Genomic DNA, 19,480 nt, shown 5'->3' on the forward strand with positions numbered 1-19,480 from the left:
CAAGCCACCCACAGGTGGTTCATCAAAATATCAACTTTCTTTATATCGGCCGACAAAAATATTGACCACAGAATATTGACTACCTCTACATCATCAAGGTAAGAATATAGATAAGCACAGAGTTCAACACTACTTCTACATACCATAATGATAAATCAATATAATCCATGTATGCAAATGCGGAAAAGATACTTGAATCCACTTAGAAGAAACCTCAAAGACCTGATGTCCTAATGGACAACACTTTCTTCATGCACACACAGCAGCACGAGCTCACAAACCCACCAGAAAATTCTCATTGGAGGTCACTTCAGCCCTGACAGTCTTTGGCACACATTATGAGTGGTCCAAGGACATCAGAAATATGTGGTTACAGCACATATCGAAATTATGAATTTTGAGGATTTTATAACAACCATTACATACTGGTTATGACAAAAAGTGCATCCTTGCATAAATTTCATAAAGTCAAACCTGCTATTTAAAAGGAAAAAATGCTCAGTAACTCCCAGAAAATACTGATTTGTATGAGGTAAGTACCAAAATCCAAATGATATGCCCGATTTTAAGGGCTAAACTCATAATAGGCAATATTTATCGCACACAACAAATTCTGTACACCCGGATGTCAATTTTTGTTATGTGTGTTAGTGACCGTTCATTAAACCAGTCAACCAGGGTCATAATGATGACCCTTGTATTTGGGGAAATATTTTGACGAGTTTACAGGGCTTTCTAACCTCTTTGAAAAGTCCGATTAGCAGTCACAAATACACAGCACAGAACAATCAGAAATACCACAGTGTCAGATAAACCATTGAAACCTATTAATTGCTGCAAATTAGGGATTTCAAGGTTCATCTCGTCTTCCTCTTGCTGGCTTGGGCTCGCGCTCACTTTATATTTGGTTTTAGCTTTACATCAGTTTTTTTAAAGCAAAGCATATTCTTCCCTGTGTTGTGGATCTGGGACATCGCGGAAGGCATATTTAATGATTACAATAGCAGGAGCAGCATATCAAGGAGCAAAATATCGACAGGTGTGTATAGATGTTCTATCCCTAACTCTACAACTACACGTAGCCGATATATATATCATCCTTACCTCCGTGATAATTTAATTTTTGATATTTTGGTAAAAATATCGTGACCCCTCGATATTCCTCCCATGAAATTCCAGACTACAACCTTCCCCATACAGCTGGCTTGCTGCCAACCAAAACTTCACAAAGACTCAGTTATCCCCTTGAATGGTTCTTTGAAATCTTAATCATGCTTGCAGAAACAGGAATGTCCACCAATGGACAGCCTTTCAGAGGGGTTTATGCCTCTCCATGCTTAGACCTTTATTATGAGTGCCAGTTATTGGTAGTGGTAACTAATACTGCGAAGAGCGGTATTTACAAGGTGTGGCATTGCTACTTATTCTGAGTTCAGTAGCATGGAGTGAGAGATTACATCATAATAGTTCATGTGTTGTCCTGCTTCTAGCTTCAAAACTCAGAATTTGCGGTATTTTCACCTCACAAATTCTCCCACGATTTATCTGGCGAAACCTGTGAAGGAGGAAAGAATGATATTACTACACCTATTGTACTCCAGTTTTGGCGCAAACTACGACGTGAACCTAAATCAGGATTAGAAAGGGACACAAAATAAGGCATTTATAGCTTTTTTAAACTTTTTTCTCTCCATCACCGACTCACACTTGCCCTGGCTGTTTTCCTGTGCCTTAGAAGTTAAATTCAAAGATACGGTTTTACCACTCCTCAGTATATGACAGTCTTTCTAGTCCCTCGAGACTTGCATCTTGAGCTTCTGCAGCCCCATGTGCCATGTCATGTAAGAGCAGGAGTGGCTCGCGGTGCTTTGCGGGGGCGGGCAGCGTGTGTGAGGGGAGGGGAAATTAATACAAAAATAAAATAAAAAACACCTGCATCATCACCATCACCGCCGTCACCACCGCGCCGCTCCTCTGCTGCAGACTGAAGGCACAGGCTCCCAGCCTGCCCTGCAGCCAATCCTGATGCTGCTCTGAGCTGCATTAGGACTGGTTGGAAGCGCCCAGCCTGGGCGCTTTCAGGCAGACTGGGAGCCTGTGTCTGCTCTCTCCAGCCCAGCAACAGTGCAGGGCTGGAGAGAGCACAGTGCGCATGTGTGTTTGGCTGGATTAGATGATCAGCCAAACATACATGAGCACTGAGGGGGACACAGCCCGCGGCCTCGCCTCTTTTTACTACAAAACGATAATAAACATTGTTTATTATCTTTTGTAGTGAAAGGTTTGCAGCTGCTGCTGCTGGTGTGGGGGGGGGGGGAGATGCTCCTCCGCCCTAACAGATGAGCCGTGCCCACGTTAGAGACCATTTATTATAACGTCATAGATCTATCACGGAGCCTAGCTTGTGTTGTACGGTATTTCATCCTCCAGGAAAATACACAGAGACAACCTGTTGGGAAGCATGGTAAACAAATCAACAGCAGAGAAAGGTTTAATGAAAACAGCACTGGAGTGAAAACAAAGTATTGGCACAGGTCTGCTTTTCAAGATTTCAGTGTCCTTCCTCTGGAGATTAAATACTTCTCCATCTCAACAGGGGCCATTCCAGACCGTCCATAAGCATCTCTCTGCTGTGTGCTAGGTTTTATTTCATGACAAGTAAAATTAATAAAATATCAGATTCAGCACCTACCATACCTCTGCAATGCATATGTGCTATGTTCCTGTTGTTCCAAATTTAGGGGAGCAGTTCCCAAATGGACATTATGTTAAATGAATGGCCAAATAATTGTGGGGCTGAAATGCTTGGGTTTAAATATTGAGGACCAAAATAACTAGATCAGTGTAGATGTACCATTCTTAATCAATCCCACATCTATGTACCTTGAAAACATGTGTATCATTAAGGTACATATTGGAAATGGCCCTTTTTTTCAGGGTGATCCCCAAACTGTTTGTGTCTGACCTCCTGTTTTTGACTGTGTGCTAAGTTTAGTTTTTGCTGGCTTTAGGACTCAGGGCACTATACCACTGCTGACCAGTGCTAAAGTGCAAGTGCTCCCTGCGTAAATTGTATTGGTGATTATGTTCTCCATGATTGGTGTATTTGATTTACTAGTAAGTCCCTAGTACAGTGCACCAGATGTGCCCAGGGCATGTAAATTAATTAAATACTACTGGTGCGCCTGCTGCACTGACTGTGCCACCCACATGAGTAGCCCTGTAAACATGTCTTAGACCTGCCCTAGTAGTATCTGTGTATGCAGTTTTAAACTGCCGTTTTGCCCTTTTACTACACAGAAGTCACCCTTAATCTAGGTCCAAGTCAGCCCCATGGACAGGGTGCAATGTATTTAAAAGGTAGGACATGTAGTGGTGTGCTTTACATGTCCTCATAGTGAAATACAGCTAAACCAGTTTTTCACTATTGTGACTCCTATCTCTCCCATAGGGTAACATGGGGATTGCCTTTAAATCTCTTTTATGTGTAATTGCATATTGGGAGCAGATACAGAGTTTGGGGTCTCTGGACTCACAAGTTAAAAATGCATCTTTTGGTGAAGTTGGTTTTAGAATTGTAAGTTTGAAAATGCCACTTTTAGAAAGTGGCATTTTCTTGCTTAACCATTCTGTGCCTCTGTCTGTCTGCTGATTACATGTCTGGGTCAGGATGACAGTTGGGCTGTTTGTGCATCCAGTCTAGACAGTCACACAAAGGGAGCCGAGGTGTGCCCTGCATATCCTGATGGCCCATCCCCAGGCTGATGCTTCATCTTAAACTAGAGTGGTGGGAGGAGCTGACACTTGCACCTGAATAGGGCAGTGCCTGTCCTCACTCAAGGCAGTCTCCAACCTCCTGGAGTGTGTCTGGGGCCAGGGGAGGGAAAGGCAGGGTCATGTGCACTACAAAGACTTCTCTTTGAAGTTTGCCTACTTCAAAGACAGAAATGGGTATGAGTACTGGACCTCTAACACCACATAGAGATTATCTTTCTGGACTGAGGAAATTCTGTTAGGAAGAAGAGCTAGATGCTGATGGAGGGACTGCTATTCTGCCTGTTGCTTTGTTGTGCTGGCCCGTAGCTTGCTGCGTCTGTCCTGGGAGTGAAAGGACTGGACTTGGCTTTCTACACCATGCTTCAAAGGTTCTTCAAGGGCATGGACTCAGCTTGCGCCCTGTTAAGAAGTCTCAGGGACATCAAAAGACTTCATCTGCCATTGCCTAAGCACTCTTGCTGAGAATCCTGACTTGCCAAGTGGTGCCAAATCCAGTTCCTGGGCCCTTGGGAGTGAGTTATGGTGCAGTAAGGAAGAAACTAGTGCATTGTCTTCCAGAATTACTTCAGAACTGACACTGCTTTCTGACCTCCTGCAGCTGAGTGCAATGACAGCGACCTACAATGCAGGCTCAATGCCATTGCAGCGCCTCCAAAGTCCCATCACAGCATGAGTCCAGAGTGTTGTGTCACTGATGTCCGTGACATCCGACTCCGCCACAGCACCTGTGGTCTCATGGAGTGATCGCAACACCGCAAAGCCGACGCCTTGCGCTTTGACCTTATGGAATCATCAACTCTGCCTTTTCGAAGGAAACAACGCCTCACTGCCAATGCCGCATCAACTCCTCTGCAACCATAAGGAACTGACTCCTCACCTCTCCTGCCTAGCAGTAAAGAACCAATGCCTCACCCCCCCGGTGGCAGTAAGGAACCGAAGCTGCACTGGCTCCAGCAACGCCTCACCTCTATGCCCTGTGCAATGTCGTTGTTTCCTCATCTTTTTCCAAGGTAATGTAACTGGGGTGTATATGACTCTGTGGCTGGCCGCACTCCTTCACAGGTGGTGCCGGACATTTGGTAGCGACTCTGTCAAGCCATTTTGATAGCCCCAGTTGGAACTATTGTGCTTCTAAGTGCTATATTACATTTAATCTTTGAAAGTTCACATCTTTACTAGTGTATGATGGATCTTTTTTGTTTTGGTCTTGTTTTACTCAGATAAATAATGGCTATTTTTCTAAACTGGTGTGGAGTACTTTTGCAGTGTTTTCACTGTGTTACTGTGTGTGTGTGTACAAATACTTTACACATTGCCTCTGAGATAAGCCTAACTGCTTGAGTTAAGCTACCAAGGGGGTGAGTAGGGGTTATCTTAGCTGTGTGACTCAGTTACCCTGTATAGAGTGAGTGTCCCTACTTTGACAGTGTGCAGACCACTGCCAACTTAGATACCCCATTTCTAACAGTACATATATGTGGAATTAAGAATAGTAAATCTATATTTACCTGTATATACTTACTTTCACAATATTTTAGTCAATATTTAGGCCTTGATATTTTGACCCCATAATAGTTTGTAGTCAATATTGCGATGGAACACACCCAAATGTGTCAAATTTTTGTGTTTGGTGCAAAGATCTCACCTCTCTGGCTTTAGGTGCGGTACCAGAAAATATTTTCACCTAGATGCAAAAATCGAAACTACCCTTTAGAGGTTCAAACACACCAGTAGACCTGGGTGAAATTTTAGTTCTGCTGCGTAATTCACATATTTACTGGAATTTCACGTTACACTTTTTATACAAAATTCCCTAAATTATGCAATCAAACAGCATTGCGAAATTTCATGCAGTTAGTGACAAAATGATATAGTGAGCACATGAGAATAATTCAAACAGCTAAAACATGAGCAGCTGCTGCTTGTCCCCCTTGTCTTTTGCATGCTATTTTAAACTGCAAGTTCCCAGCATTTGTGTGTTCAGCCCTGACAGTGTTTTTTCCTCGTTATGAGTGGTCCAATAAGGTTACCTATCATAACAAAATGAGGACTTTTGCAGATTTTATCACTCACGTTACATTCTGGGTATGTTAAAAACTGCAACCAAAATACATTTCGGCAGGTCAAATGTGCTGTTCTTTATGGAGAAAAAAGTCCATAAATCATAGGACATACTTATTTTGATGCAGTAAGTACCAAAATACAAATGATATGCCCCATTTTAAGGGCAAGCTTCTAAAAGGCGATAATTACCCACACAATAAATTCCGTACACTGTGGTGTCAGTTTTTAATGTGTGCAAAACCAGGCCACTTATCCAGGGGGCCTGTGTGTTTCTGGACATTTTTAAGCGTTTAGAGGAATTTTTTAACCAATTTGAAAAAAACAATCATCTATCAAAAATAATACTCATCACAGCACAGAACATTTAGAGATGCTACAGTGTTGGATACACACTTGAATCCTTAATTTGCTGTACATTAGGCAATCAAACTTCATCTCTTCTGGTTCAGGTTTGAATCCAATTTTCAGAAGGTCTTCTGCTTTGCTTCACCTTCTTTAAAGTAAAACTGACTTGTCCACAACCAAAACATTTTTAAAGACTCGAAGTCCCCCATGACTACTGCTTTGAGGTCATGCTCAGGAACCTGTTGGCAGGAATAGAATTGTTGACCACTGGATAGCTCTTTAGTGAGGTTTGTGCCTCTTGACACTTAGGATCTGATTACGAGTGGGTTGGTTAATACTGACCCATGCGTAAACATAAACAACAACCCCTGCATAAACCCATGTTTACGCACAGATCAAAATTACGAGGTAAAAGGTATTTAACACATGAGATCATTACCAGTTGTGTAAAATACCGCAAGCTTCGTTAACTTTCGGCAGGTCAAACCTGTCAACATTTAACAGAGAAATGCTTTTGGTATTTACAGTACTATGTAGATTTTAGAGTGTTAAACCCAAAAAGCTGCATCTTATTCACCAAAAGCTTGTAATAGGAGTTATTCTTCCATGATAAATAATGAACCCTGTCGTATTGTTATTTATCAGATGAGCTACATGGCATCTACACTCATAATCAGAGCCTTAGGTCTTAATTATGAATGTTCTGTTATATGGTGCGGTAAATACTGGTACTGTGGGGTGTGGTATTTACCAGGTGTGATTTCTCTCCTCTTTCTAAGTTGAGGAACATAGAGTGAGGGATGGCATCATAGTGCTTGATTTCTCTGTTTCAAGCTTCAAAACTCAGAATATAGTATGGGGTATTTTATGACAAGACCCAAAGGCTAATATTATGTATATTTCTTTACTGCTGCTACTCACAACAGCACCTTGAAAGAATATCAGAACACTAGAATCTTCAACCCCATAAACCCAGAGAACCCACGATCCCCAGCCTTCTTTTTTGCTGCTGCTCCAGCAGTTAAGTATTTAGAGAGAGGTGTGTATGTTTTTGTCTGTTTTGTGGAATTCTTAAAGTGTGTTATGTTTAAACTATGTTATTTTTTTTCAAAATGGATGATTTATATACTTTAAAATAGTCTATGGTCTAAGTTTTCACTAGTTAGAAAGTATAATCTATGTTATTCAACTGTTTTAATTTGTCTAATAAAATAGCTTCTTTTTGAACATGTTTTAAATTGAATTTGGTATTAAGTACTCTCGCGTGTGTCAGTTGACAGCATAATAGGCTAGTTTTATTACCGTCAAGTTTATCCTTGAGACAGTTATTGAGCACACACTATTTTCTCAAGCACAGGGCTAATTTTTAGGGTCGAGCCTGCGTCGCATGTGCTTGCGCATGCGTTTCGCTAAGCGAGACACTTTAGTTAGTAAAAAGGGCTCGGAGCCCTGTCCACGTCACGTCAGTGTCTGTCATTGGCTTGTGGGCTTGCCTGTTAGAATCTGCTTGATTTCATTAGTGGAAGGCATGCACATGTCATGCCTTTTCCGGTGGATATCCCTCCTCGAGCGCATCGACCAAGTACAGAAAACATGCGAGGCTCGCTGTTTTCTGTCCGGCTCGTGGACTACTTTTTCTCTATTTTCCCAGCGCGATCTCGGTTGGCAGAAGTCGAGCGCTTTACACAATTAATTGCACTTTTTCGGGTTACGTACATAAATACACTTTTGCCGATGGGTGAAAAGTCGGGTTAGGAGTTTACAACACTATCAGCTCTAACATGAGCAAACGCAAGACCCATTGCATTGCAAATGCTTGTTGAGTTTGTGATCATTTAGATCTAAAGAGCTCGCACAGCGTCAGATGCGCGGAGCTCATTAGGCAGATTGAGTCGTCTTGGGTTGTGTGTGAGCCTCGAGGTGTGTATTTTGTGCAAGGCTTATAAGAGAAGTTTAAGTCACATTGTGCAATGGTGCGTGCAGAACACACAATTTTGGAAAATAACCACACAATGTGAGTCGCTGGATGCAAGGCTCACTATTTTACAGACAATCTGGCATTGTTCAGCGTTATATTTAAAGAATAAAATATAATCTTACTAGCAATGGAAGGTTCTTCCTCAGCAGGGTTTTGTGGGTAATCACATTAGAGAAGGGACTAGGTTTATTCTATTAGGTTAAAGTTCGATAGTGGTGGCAATTTTGATGTTTTGGGAAGTTTTACGGTCAAGGGGAAAGAGATGTTTGTTACCTTTTGATGAAACTGGTAGTTGTTGGTAGGAACAGCAGAGTTTATTTCTGACAGGATATATAGTTGGTTTTAATTGGAGTTTAGTTTTATAAATTTAGTTAAATATTTTGGTTTGTGAAATGATGAGTGAGAATACGTCTCATTCTGAGAAGATTTTATTGGATGATAAATTTAAGATTACATTGGAGAAAAATTATTCAGATTTGAACAAACAAATGGAGAAAAAATTTGAAGCAATCACGTCAGGTTACAAAATTTCCTCTGAGAAGAAAAAAGTTTGGTCGGCAAGAGAGTCCGGACAATATACTAAACATGGGAAGGTGTCTAGAAAGAGTAGGTGTTTTGATTTAAAAAACACAGAAATCTGCAACAGCAGATCAGGGTAGTTGTGTTTACACAACACATGACAGTGTTAAGGACTCACAAGGTGGGCAATATAAAGGCCCAGATAAAGGATCAAAGATCAAAAAGATGGGCCGTAAACATAAGTTGGTCCATTGTGATGAATCCTCGGGTAGTGCCAAGGTTGAATTAAGCTGTTCTTCTCAGTTTGAGTCTGGGGACTCAGGGAGAGATGAAGTGGTCCTTGTTAAGTAGTCTAAAGATGGAATGGATTGCTTTTTGGGGATGAATTTGTGAAGACCATGTCAAAGTTTGTAGGGGCTTATTCTTCTATCCAGATATCTCAGAGAGATATTAAGAGAGTGTTTCAAGATCGTGTTTTTGTCTTTCAGAACAGAGGTAGCAAAGATATTTTGGGGATATTGTCTGAAGAGAGGTCTTTTAGTTCAGGCAGAACATATACCGGGGGTAAGGAATGTGAAAGCAGACTGGTATTCTCTGAATTTCAGGGATTCCAACGAGGCAAACAGGTTTTCTTACTGGTTCAAAAGGTTTGGGGACCCTTTGGGGTGGATCTCTTCGTCAACAGGATAAATGTTCAGGTGAGCAAGTTTTTCAATTGACGTCCGGATCAGGAATCAGCAGGGATAGATGGCTTTAAGCAGGATTAGAGGGGTCTCACACCATATACGTTTCCACCATTTTCAATGATTGCTCGCATGACATTATTAGTCCGGAGGTGGAAGGAGACAATTGTGTGATTAACTCCACTTTGGAGAGCTCAGGTGTTGTATCCTATTCTTCTTGAACTGTCAGTGGATTTTCCAAATCGGTTACCCTGGTTTCCAGAACAATTAGTGGGTCCAATAGGGGAAGTTCACAAGTTAATAACATCAGGACAGTTGAAGCTAGTGCAAGGAGAATTTCAGGAGAATATGGGAAGTGCCAGGTCTTTCAGAACAGGCTTCAAATCTTATTAAAGAATCCAGGGCTCCAGATACAAGAAAGATTTATAGATTGGCATGGCAGAAATGGGTTTGCTAGTGCATAGAGAAAGGTTGTGATCCCGTTTCAGTATCTTGAGTGGAGGTGATAAATTTTCTGATGGAAAAGTTTAAGGCTGGATTGGCTTATAGACAGTCCTCTCCGCACTCGCCGCCAACCAACCCACCCTCACCACCGACCCCAACGACGCAGCCCCCAGCCTCACAAACTGGATCTCCAACTGCGCAGACAACCTTGCTCCCCTCAAACGCACGCATCGACAGACCAACACCAAAAAACCTCTCTGGTTCTCTGACACCCTCAAAGAATCAAAGAAAACTTGTCGCACCCTCGAGAATGCCTGGCGCAAGGACCACACCGCTGACAACATGACCGCCCTCAAGAACGCTACCCGCGAACACCACCACCTGATCTGCGCTGCCAAAAGGAACTTTTTCACCGACAGACTGGACAAAAACAGCCACAACAGCAGAGAACTTTTCAGCATCGTCAAGGAGTTCTCCAACCCCAACGCCAACGCAAACGCCGTCACACCCTCACAGGATTTGTGCGAATCCCTCGCCACCTTCTTCCACCGCAAGATCAGCAACCTCCACGACAGCTTCGGACACCAGGCCCAACCTAACATCACCGAACCCGCACCCCCGGCCTTCACTCTCAACAACTGGACACACATCAACACTGAAGAAACCAAATCCATCATGAACTCTATCCACTCCGGCGCCCCCTCGGACCCCTGCCCTCACTTCATCTTTAATAAAGCCGACGACATCATCGCCCCGCACCTCCAGGCCGTCATCAACTCTTCTTTTTCTTCTGCACCCTTCCCCGAATGCTGGAAACACGGCGAAGTCAACGCCCTCCCAAAGAAACCCACGGCTGACCCGAGCGATCTGAAAAACTTCCGCCCCATCTCTCTCCTGCCTTTCCCAGCCAAGGTAATAGAGAAGACCGTCAACAAACAGCTGACCACCTTCCTGGAAAATAACAACCTGCTCGACCCTTCACAAACCGGATTCCGAACCAACCACAGCACGGAAACCGCCCTCATCTCTTTCACAGACGACATCAGAACCCTGATGGACAATGGTGAAACAGTCGCCCTCATCCTCCTCGACCTCTCGGTGGCCTTCGACACCGTCTGTCACCGCACCCTAATCACCCGCCTCCGCTCCACCGGGATCCAAGGCCAGGCCCTGGACTGGATCGCCTCCTTCCTCTCAAACTGTTCCCAAAGAGTTTACCTCCCACCGTTTCGCTCAGACCCCACCGAGATCATCTGCGGCGTACCTCAAGGCTCATTGCTCAGCCCGACACTCTTCAATGTCTACATGAGCCCCCTCGCCAACATCGTACGCAAGCACGACATTATCATCACCTCCTACGCCGACGATACCCAACTTATACTCTCCCTCACCAAGGACCCCGCCAACGCCAAGACCAACCTACAAGAGGGTATGAAGGACGTCGCAGATTGGATGAGGCTCAGCCGCCTAAAGCTGAACTCTGACAAAACTGAAGTCCTCATCCTCGGCAACACCCCGTCTGCCTGGGACGACTCCTGGTGGCCCACGGCCCTTGGCACCGCACCGACCCCCACAGACCACGCCCGCAAACTCGGCTTCATCTTGGACCCCCTTCTCACCATGACCAAGCAAGTCAACGCCGTGTCCTCCGCCTCCTTCCTCACCCTCCGCATGCTCCGCAAGATCTTCCGCTGGATCCCCTCCGACACTAGAAAAACCGTGACCCACGCCCTCGTCACGAGCCGCCTGCACTACGGCAACACCCTCTACGCTGGGACCACCACCAAACTCCAAAATCGCCTGCAACGCATTCAAAACGCCTCGGTCCGCCTCATCCTCGACGTACCCCGCAACAGCCACATCTCCGCACACCTGAGACACCTGCATTGGCTCCCAGTCAGCAAAAGGATCATATTTCGACTTCTCACCCACGCACACAAAGCCCTCCACAACAAGGGACCGGAATACCTCAACCGACGCCTCAGCTTCTACGTCCCCACCCGCCTCCTCCGTTCCTCTGGCCTCGCGCTCGCTGCCGTCCCTCGCATCCGCCGCTCCACGGCGGGTGGGAGGTCTTTCTCCTTCCTGGCAGCCAAGACCTGGAACTCCCTCCCCACCGGCCTCAGGACCACCCAGGACCACTCCGCATTCCGGAGACTCCTAAAAACCTGGCTTTTCGAGCAGCAGTAACCCCCCCTTTCCCCTAGCGCCTTGAGACCCGCACGGGTGAGTAGCGCGCTTTATAAATGTTAATGATAATGATTTTTACAGATCAGCTATTGCTGCTGGACGTCAATTGGTGAGCTGTGTGTCAAGACATAGTGGTACGCAGGTTGATGAGGAATATAAGATTAGCCAAGCCACCAGTGTCTAGATATAATTCTGTACGGGATGTATCTAAGGTTTTGATTTTTTTTATTAGTTGGGGTTCTAATGAATGGTTGTCTTTGAGAGATTTAACCATGAAGTTGACAATTTTATTATGCTTGTTTTCATTTAGAAGGTTCTCAGATGTGAGAGCTCTGGATGTAACAAGTAGTATGTACTCACCAGAAGGTATATGTTTCTATCTTTCAAGAAGGACAAAAACAAATTATTTTTCAATATTTTATCCATGTTTTGAGGAGAAAGAGATATTGTGTGTGGTTACGTGTGTCAAGGAGTATGAAAGGAGAACGGCTCTTGGGAGACTGAGTGGAGTGAATCAGTTACGTATTTCATTTAAGAAACCCTTTAAGGAAGTATCATCTCCAACTCTTGTAAGATGGGTGAAAGAGATCATGAATAGAGCAGGTGTGGATATAAGCATGTCTGGGGCACACTCTGTGAGAGGAGCAGCTACTTCTAAAACTTCCCTGTAGGTGAATCTTTACACAATATTCTTCGTTGTGATGATTGGTCAAATGATGTGACATTACAGAGATTTTATTTTAGACCTGTGGAAAATGTGGCAAATCGGTTATTGGACAAGCTTTAAACTTGCACAATCTTAGCCTCTGGGTCTTGCCATAAAATGTAGATTTTCCACAGCCAGGTAGGCATAAAATCTTTATTTTATTAAAGACACGATTATACCTCCCTTTAACTCACCATTCTTTAATATTTTTTTCTGTTTGCCATACAGCACGAGGTTAGGTTTAAGGATGAACAGAAGGGTTTTTTCAAGAAAAGTTGTGGCAGTCTTCGTTGGATTGCTCAAGAAATTAGCAGTTATATCCTCTTTTGGTTTCAACTGCTAGAGACTTTATGCATTTGATAATATTTTGTTGAAGAAGCTGCAAAAGAAGGCTGAGGATTGAGGGTTCTCCGGGTTTATGGTGTTGAAGATTCTAGCGTTCTATGTTTTGATATTCTTTTTTAGGTGTCACTGTGAGTAGTAGCAATAAAGAAACATGCATAAAATTAGCATCCCTGTTTTTATTAAAGTCCAGATTTTCTGCCCACCTGGCTGTGGAAAATCTACATTTTCAACTATAATTCTGCCAGATTTTTCTGGTAAAATTTGTGACAGGGAAAGTGTGGTATTAATCAATTGTAATCCCCATTTAGGTACAAACTACATAAAAGGACATAAAGTGAGGCCCTAACAGCCTTTTTACTTTCTTTCCCTCTGAAACCAATGTCACAACCTGCGGCTTTTCCAGGGCCATAGAAGTTGAACTAAAAAGTACAGTTTTACCACTGCTCATAATGATAGCCATCCGGATCCCTCAAGACCTTCATCGTGATCTCCCGCAGCCCCTTGTTGTGCAAGAGACCATTTATTACAAAGTCCTATCCTCTGTCACGGCGCCCGGCATGTATGGTATTGCAGCCTCCGGGGGAATGCATGGAGACCACCTGCTTGGAGGCATGGTAAACGAATCAACGGAAGAAAAATTGAATGAAAACAGTATTGCTGTGAAAACAAAATATTGGCACACGTCTGTTTTTCAAGCTGTCAGTGTCCTTCCAGAAGAGAATCAATAAATAATTCTGCCTCTCCACAGGGGATATTCCAGGCTTACAGCAAGCATCACTCTGCTGTGTGCTAGGATTTTAGACATACAAAGTTAAATTTAAAAAACACAAATCCAGCAGCTACTACAGCGTTTCAATATCCTTCCTAAGATGAATGCCTGTAACAGGCTGTGTTTTTTAGAAGGTGCTAAGCTATTACTGTTTCAAATTTAGGGGTACAGTTCCCAAATGGGTTGTATGTCAGAATAATGCTAAAATGTGGGGTCAAAGTATAGAGGCCTAAATATCGAGTACCAAAATATTGAGAAAGGTAGGTACATTTAGATTAGTATAAATGTACTATTCTTTACTCCACATATATCTACCTTGACTACTTATGTGTCATCAAGGTACATATATGTGAAATTATAAATGCCAAACATATATTAACCGATATATAATTACCTTCACAATATTTTGGTCCTCGATATTTAGGCCTCGATATTTTGGTCCCACAGTATTTAGTAGCCAATGTTCTGGTGAGATACCTCCAAATGTTTCAAGGCGTTAATGCCTAACGTTCGTGTTTGATACAAACCTCCCTTCTCTCTGGTTTTAGGTACAATGCTTCAAAATGGCCTTCTTTAGATGCAAACATCCAAGCTACCCCTTCAGATGTTCAAACACCTCAATATGGTCAGGTGAAAAGTTAATTATTGCAGTGTAATTCACACCGTTTCTGGAATTTTGCGTTATGCTTGCTGTGCAAAACACCTGAAATTACAACATTGTGATACGTCAAGCAATTTTGTGCAGTTCACTGCAGAATTTTTTTGCAGGCACACGGGAATGACGCAAGCTGCTGTTGCCTTCCCTAGAGTGTTTTTCGTGCTATTTTTGTTAACGCGAAATGCGTCCTCATGTCAAAAATTGACACAGAAACACAATTTGCTCTCAAATAAAGCACTAACCGGCAGATATGCCATTTATGAAATTACATGTAATTTACATACTTTTCCTCAAATTTTCCATGTCCCTCTTTGGGTGCAAACCTCTCAAATCTTTCCATCCAGAAATTAATCTCTAAACTGTGATCCTTTAAATCCAGCCCTCCAAATGGTCCATCTTTACCGGCATGCCAAAAAGGAAAACGTGGTGCTGGAAATTTTAACTTAGTGCAAGGCCAGTCTTGGTATAGCAGCAGAGTCAAACTCCCAGATTCTATGTGAGGTAAGTGTCCCTACTCTTTGGTATTTCAATTCACAATCTTATTAGAAAATACCTCTGGTACTAAATCCTAGAGAGAACAAGCATTTGCCATGCAATGGGTCTTGCATTTGCTCGAGTTAGAGCTATTAGCATTGTAAACTCCTAACCAGACTTTTCTTGCCACATAAATTGAAAATGAAAAGTAACAGTTTCGCATAAGCGAGCCGATTCAAAGTGTCACGTCATCAGCGTGAAGGAGCACACAAAAGGAAAAAGAAGTTCGCTGGCAGTCAAACGTATCGGCAAAAGTGCAATTAGCCATGTAATAGGGGCAATGTCCAAGGCGGTAACTAGACTGCCCCAAGGAGGGATAAACGAAAAAGCATTTATCAACAAAAATAAAGGATTCCTGAAGGGCAAGCCCATGAACGAGTGATAGTGATGGGGGTGAGGTGGGTGTGGTTAAAAGCCCAGATACATACCAAAATGTTGTACAAGTAGCGCTTGCACACTGCTATGCTCAACTTAAAAAGATAGCGGGAACACAATGACGCAAACAAAGAGGGTCAGACATGGTTTTTCAGGACAAAAGGCAATAGGATAGTGGGAGGGGGAGTGTGCTCTTTCCTCGAAGGCCTCCCTTCTGACACCCATTTAAGTTGGCAGGCAGCATATGGCCTGCAGTGATTTCAATGACAGGGAGAGGAATAAGGAGCTTATCAGGAGAGAAAGGCAGAAACGGCAGAAAGAGGGGGGAAGAGAAATAATGGAAACTACGACAAGGCAGGGATTAAAAAGAACCAAGAGTGAGATAAGGAGACAAGAAATGCCATGGGGTGGGATCAAGACTAGGTAGACTTTCTATTTGCTTGCACCTACATTTGGGAGCAAGAGCTGCAGGGTACTAAGAAAAACTACGACCCTGTGCAATTATTATTATTTTTTTTTACAAATTAAGCATTGATGTTTTAGGGCTTGAGAATTCCTTAAAACGGACCTTTGGAACTTCACACTGCAAACCTCTGGAAATCAACTGGGTGCTGGCCTGAGTTGAGGCAGAAAACTGAAAAACAGGTTGGGTAGGGTGGCAAGCCTGTTTACAGTGGAGAAGCAAGTGTGTGATGTGCCCTAACGCAAGCAAGTGGCACCATGCCCACCTCCGCCTCCCATAGATTCTTCATAAAACGACTGTCATAATTGATGTAAATTGAAGCCCTGACACCTCTGGGCCCTAGAGCCACTGGTGTCTGGTGTACTAATAGCTACTCCCAGGCATGTGTGATGACCTGCCCTTTTAACATTGCTGGGCCTGGTTCTTAAAAATAGGGGGAGCGAGTTCAGAATAATTCACCACTTGCCAGATCTGGTAGAAACTCTGTTATTCCCCATGTGTGGAGAGGGGATTGCATTGTGCTTTACACGTCCTTTGGTGAAGTTATGAGGATTGTGATGGACACTGCAAAGGATGCGCTGTTTCTCAGGCCCTCGGGTCAGAACCGCTGTTCTAAATTATCCATCTTTCCCACCGTATCTGCCAAATATTCCTGTTTAGAAATGTCTCTCACAAATGTTCATGTGGAGCACATGTCTGAACTCTTTTGGCAAACCAATGGTCTGCAGTTAGCTGGTACTGGTTTGTGAACAGGACTTGGTACATAGTGCATCCTAAAACACGTTACTTATGGCAAGGGCACTGACCATCTAAAACAAGCATCAGCAAAATCAATAGGCCTCACCTATGCAAAAGCTTTTGGCTTTGCAAATGTGTTTTAATCATTTTGTACACCAGCGTGGCAACTGTTCACCATGGCTAACATTTAGTGGTGCACAGGAGAGTGGTGTGGAGTGGAGTGTCCTACACTGGAGTGGAGTAGAATGGAGAAGGGTAGTGTGCTGTGGATTAGTGTAGAGTGTTATGGAGTGGTGTAGATTGATGTGGTGTGACGTAGTGCGAAGTGGAGTGGCGTGGAATGGTGTAGAGTGGAGTGGCTTAGAGTGAAGTGACATAGAGTGTTGTGGAGAGTCATGGATGAAGTAGAATGTTATAGACTGTAGTAGAGTGGAAGGGCTTAGAGTGGATGGGCATAGAGTAGAGTATAGTGGTGCAGAGAGGAGTGGCATAGAGTGTATTAGAGAGTAGAAAAGAAGAGTGGCATCGAGTGTTGTAGAGTGTTGTGGAGTGTCGTAGAGTGAAGTAGAGTGCTGTGGCATATAGTGGAGAGGAGTCTCGTAGAGTGGTAGAGTCGAGAATCATAGCATAGAATGGAGTAGACTGGAGTGGCAATAGGGTGGAGTAGTGTCATAGAGTGCAGTGGCATAGAATGTGTGGAGAATGAGTGGAGTGGTGTAGAGTGAAGTAGAGTGGAGAGTGGAGAGTGATATATAGGAGTGGCATAGAGTGCTGTAGAGTGAAGTGACATGGAGTTGAGTGGAGTAGAGTGAAGTAGTGTGTTATAGAGTAGAGTGGAGTAAAGTGGCATGGAGTGGCATAGAATGTCATACAATGCTAATGGAATGGAGTAGAGTGTTTAAAGTGGAGTGGCAAAGAGTGGAGTAGAGTGTTGTAGAGTGGAGCAGCATGGGGTGGAGTAGAGTGACATAGAGAAGAGTAGAGTGGAGTTGCACAGAGTGGAGGGGTGTGGAGTAGAGTGGTGTAGAGTGGAGTAGCGTAGAATAGACTCGAGTGGAATAAAGTATTCTAGAGTGGAGTGGCGTAGATTGGAGTGGGTGGAGTTGAGTAGCGTGCAGTGACGTAGCACAGAGTGGAGAAAACTGCTATAGAGTGAAGTGGTATCAAGTGGAGTGTAGTGTAGAGTGGAGTGGTGTGGCATAGAGTGGAGTAGAGTGGCATGGAGCAGGGTCGAGTGGGGGTGTGGTGTGGCATAGAGTGAAATAGAGTGTTGTAGAGTGGAGTGGTGCAGAGTGGAGTGGCATAGTGGGGAGTATGCATGGTGTGGTAGCGCACTGCCATTACAAACAACACATTTTCCATTGAATTGACCATACAGACATACAGTTTTATTGATAAAATTATTCAGCACACAAATGATAATGTGTGGAAATCGCAACACCTAGTATACTCATTTGTTTTGATCATATTAAAATATTTGTGCCTACCACTCTTTAGAATTACAAAAATATGCTTCTTTTGTGTTTTCCTAATTTGGATATATTCTAGCATATCTTCACATTTCATTTACATACATTTGCATTTTGTTGTTTGCTGGGAAAAAAAGCCTTTTCTTTCACAACCCCAGTAGCCAGAAAGACTGTCACATAAATCCTCCCACTTTGAAGTAAGAAAAGAAAAGTAAACACCAAGCTCCCTCCAAAGACAGAGCCTGACATTTGACCTCTGTCTGTGAATGCACAGCCTCATAACCAGCAACTGCCAATTGATATTTGAGTAGTTCAGTGGACGAATGCACCTGCTGTGAAGACTACACAATTTCTCAAAAAAAAAAGAAAAAAAAGCCATGGGTCCAAAAATAATTAGGTATTCCGTAAATACATTTGCAGTACACTGAGTCAATGTGCAGCATTCAAGAGCAGAATATTGAAGGAAATATAATGTTTCCCCCTTAGAAACAACCTGGAGCTTTGTGAAAGTGAAGAATGCTAAAATATGGAAAACCATTACCACATCAACAAAATAAGGAAACCATTACCTCAATTAATTTTGAATATGTTTTAATCTTAAACATAAAAGACCACAACTTCAAAAAAAAAAAAAAATTCATAGTTCTTGGAACCATTTCTTGTGAAAAGGACACTCCCTGGCTCTGATTAGATCTCCTCAGGTCCTGAAAACATCATACGGAGCCCCCTTTTACAGCCCCCACCTTCCACAAACCCACACCACAGCCCCTCAAACTAGTATTTTTCAACTCCATCCCACAATGTACACTATCCTTAGGCTATTTTAATATATTTATTAAACATGGTCTTTACTATTGTTTTACAATTCTTATTCTTATTAATGCCATTTTGATTATTGTTTTAATGGCTTATTTAACATAGTCCATTAAAGTATTTAGCATGAGAAATCATACTATGCCTTTTAAAGAGCTGTCAATTTTGCTTATATTTCCATTACCATAATAACCCAAAATTATTTCAAAACGTATTCTGTTGCAAAATGATTTTCACTTTGAAAAAATGGTTATCGGTTTTTAGCTACTTCCGATAAAGCTCACAGCTGCCATTTATTCAGTGGAATCTGCCACACATTTAAATATTCCACCGAGCAACTACCTACTCCTTTGGTGGTTTGTGAGAGTAGCACTTGTAAACAATTGGTGTATTTCCTCTAAAAAAACAGACCTTTAATACCCTATTTTCCAAATGTTTCACAGGGAACCACAATGTGGACATTTGTGACTCATAGTTTCACTTTCGTACATTCTGATCTGGGTTTTTGCATTCGCAAAACCTATGGTTTAGCCATTAGGGAAACCTCTTGTACACCGGATCCTTAAATTATGATGGGAACTAACAGTGAAAGGTTTGTAATCAGCTCAAA

At 43.0% G+C, this 19,480-nt stretch overlaps 1 protein-coding gene across 4 annotated transcripts in view; it reads right to left on the reverse strand.

Moving 5' to 3' along the window:
• LTBP4 (latent transforming growth factor beta binding protein 4) overlaps nt 1–19,480 on the reverse strand; it is a 922,370-nt gene that overhangs the window by 349,506 nt on the left and 553,384 nt on the right. The window lies entirely within an intron of this gene.

This window comes from Pleurodeles waltl, chromosome 9, assembly GCF_031143425.1.
Source record: "Pleurodeles waltl isolate 20211129_DDA chromosome 9, aPleWal1.hap1.20221129, whole genome shotgun sequence".
In the NCBI taxonomy this organism is placed as follows: Eukaryota; Metazoa; Chordata; class Amphibia; order Caudata; family Salamandridae; genus Pleurodeles; species Pleurodeles waltl.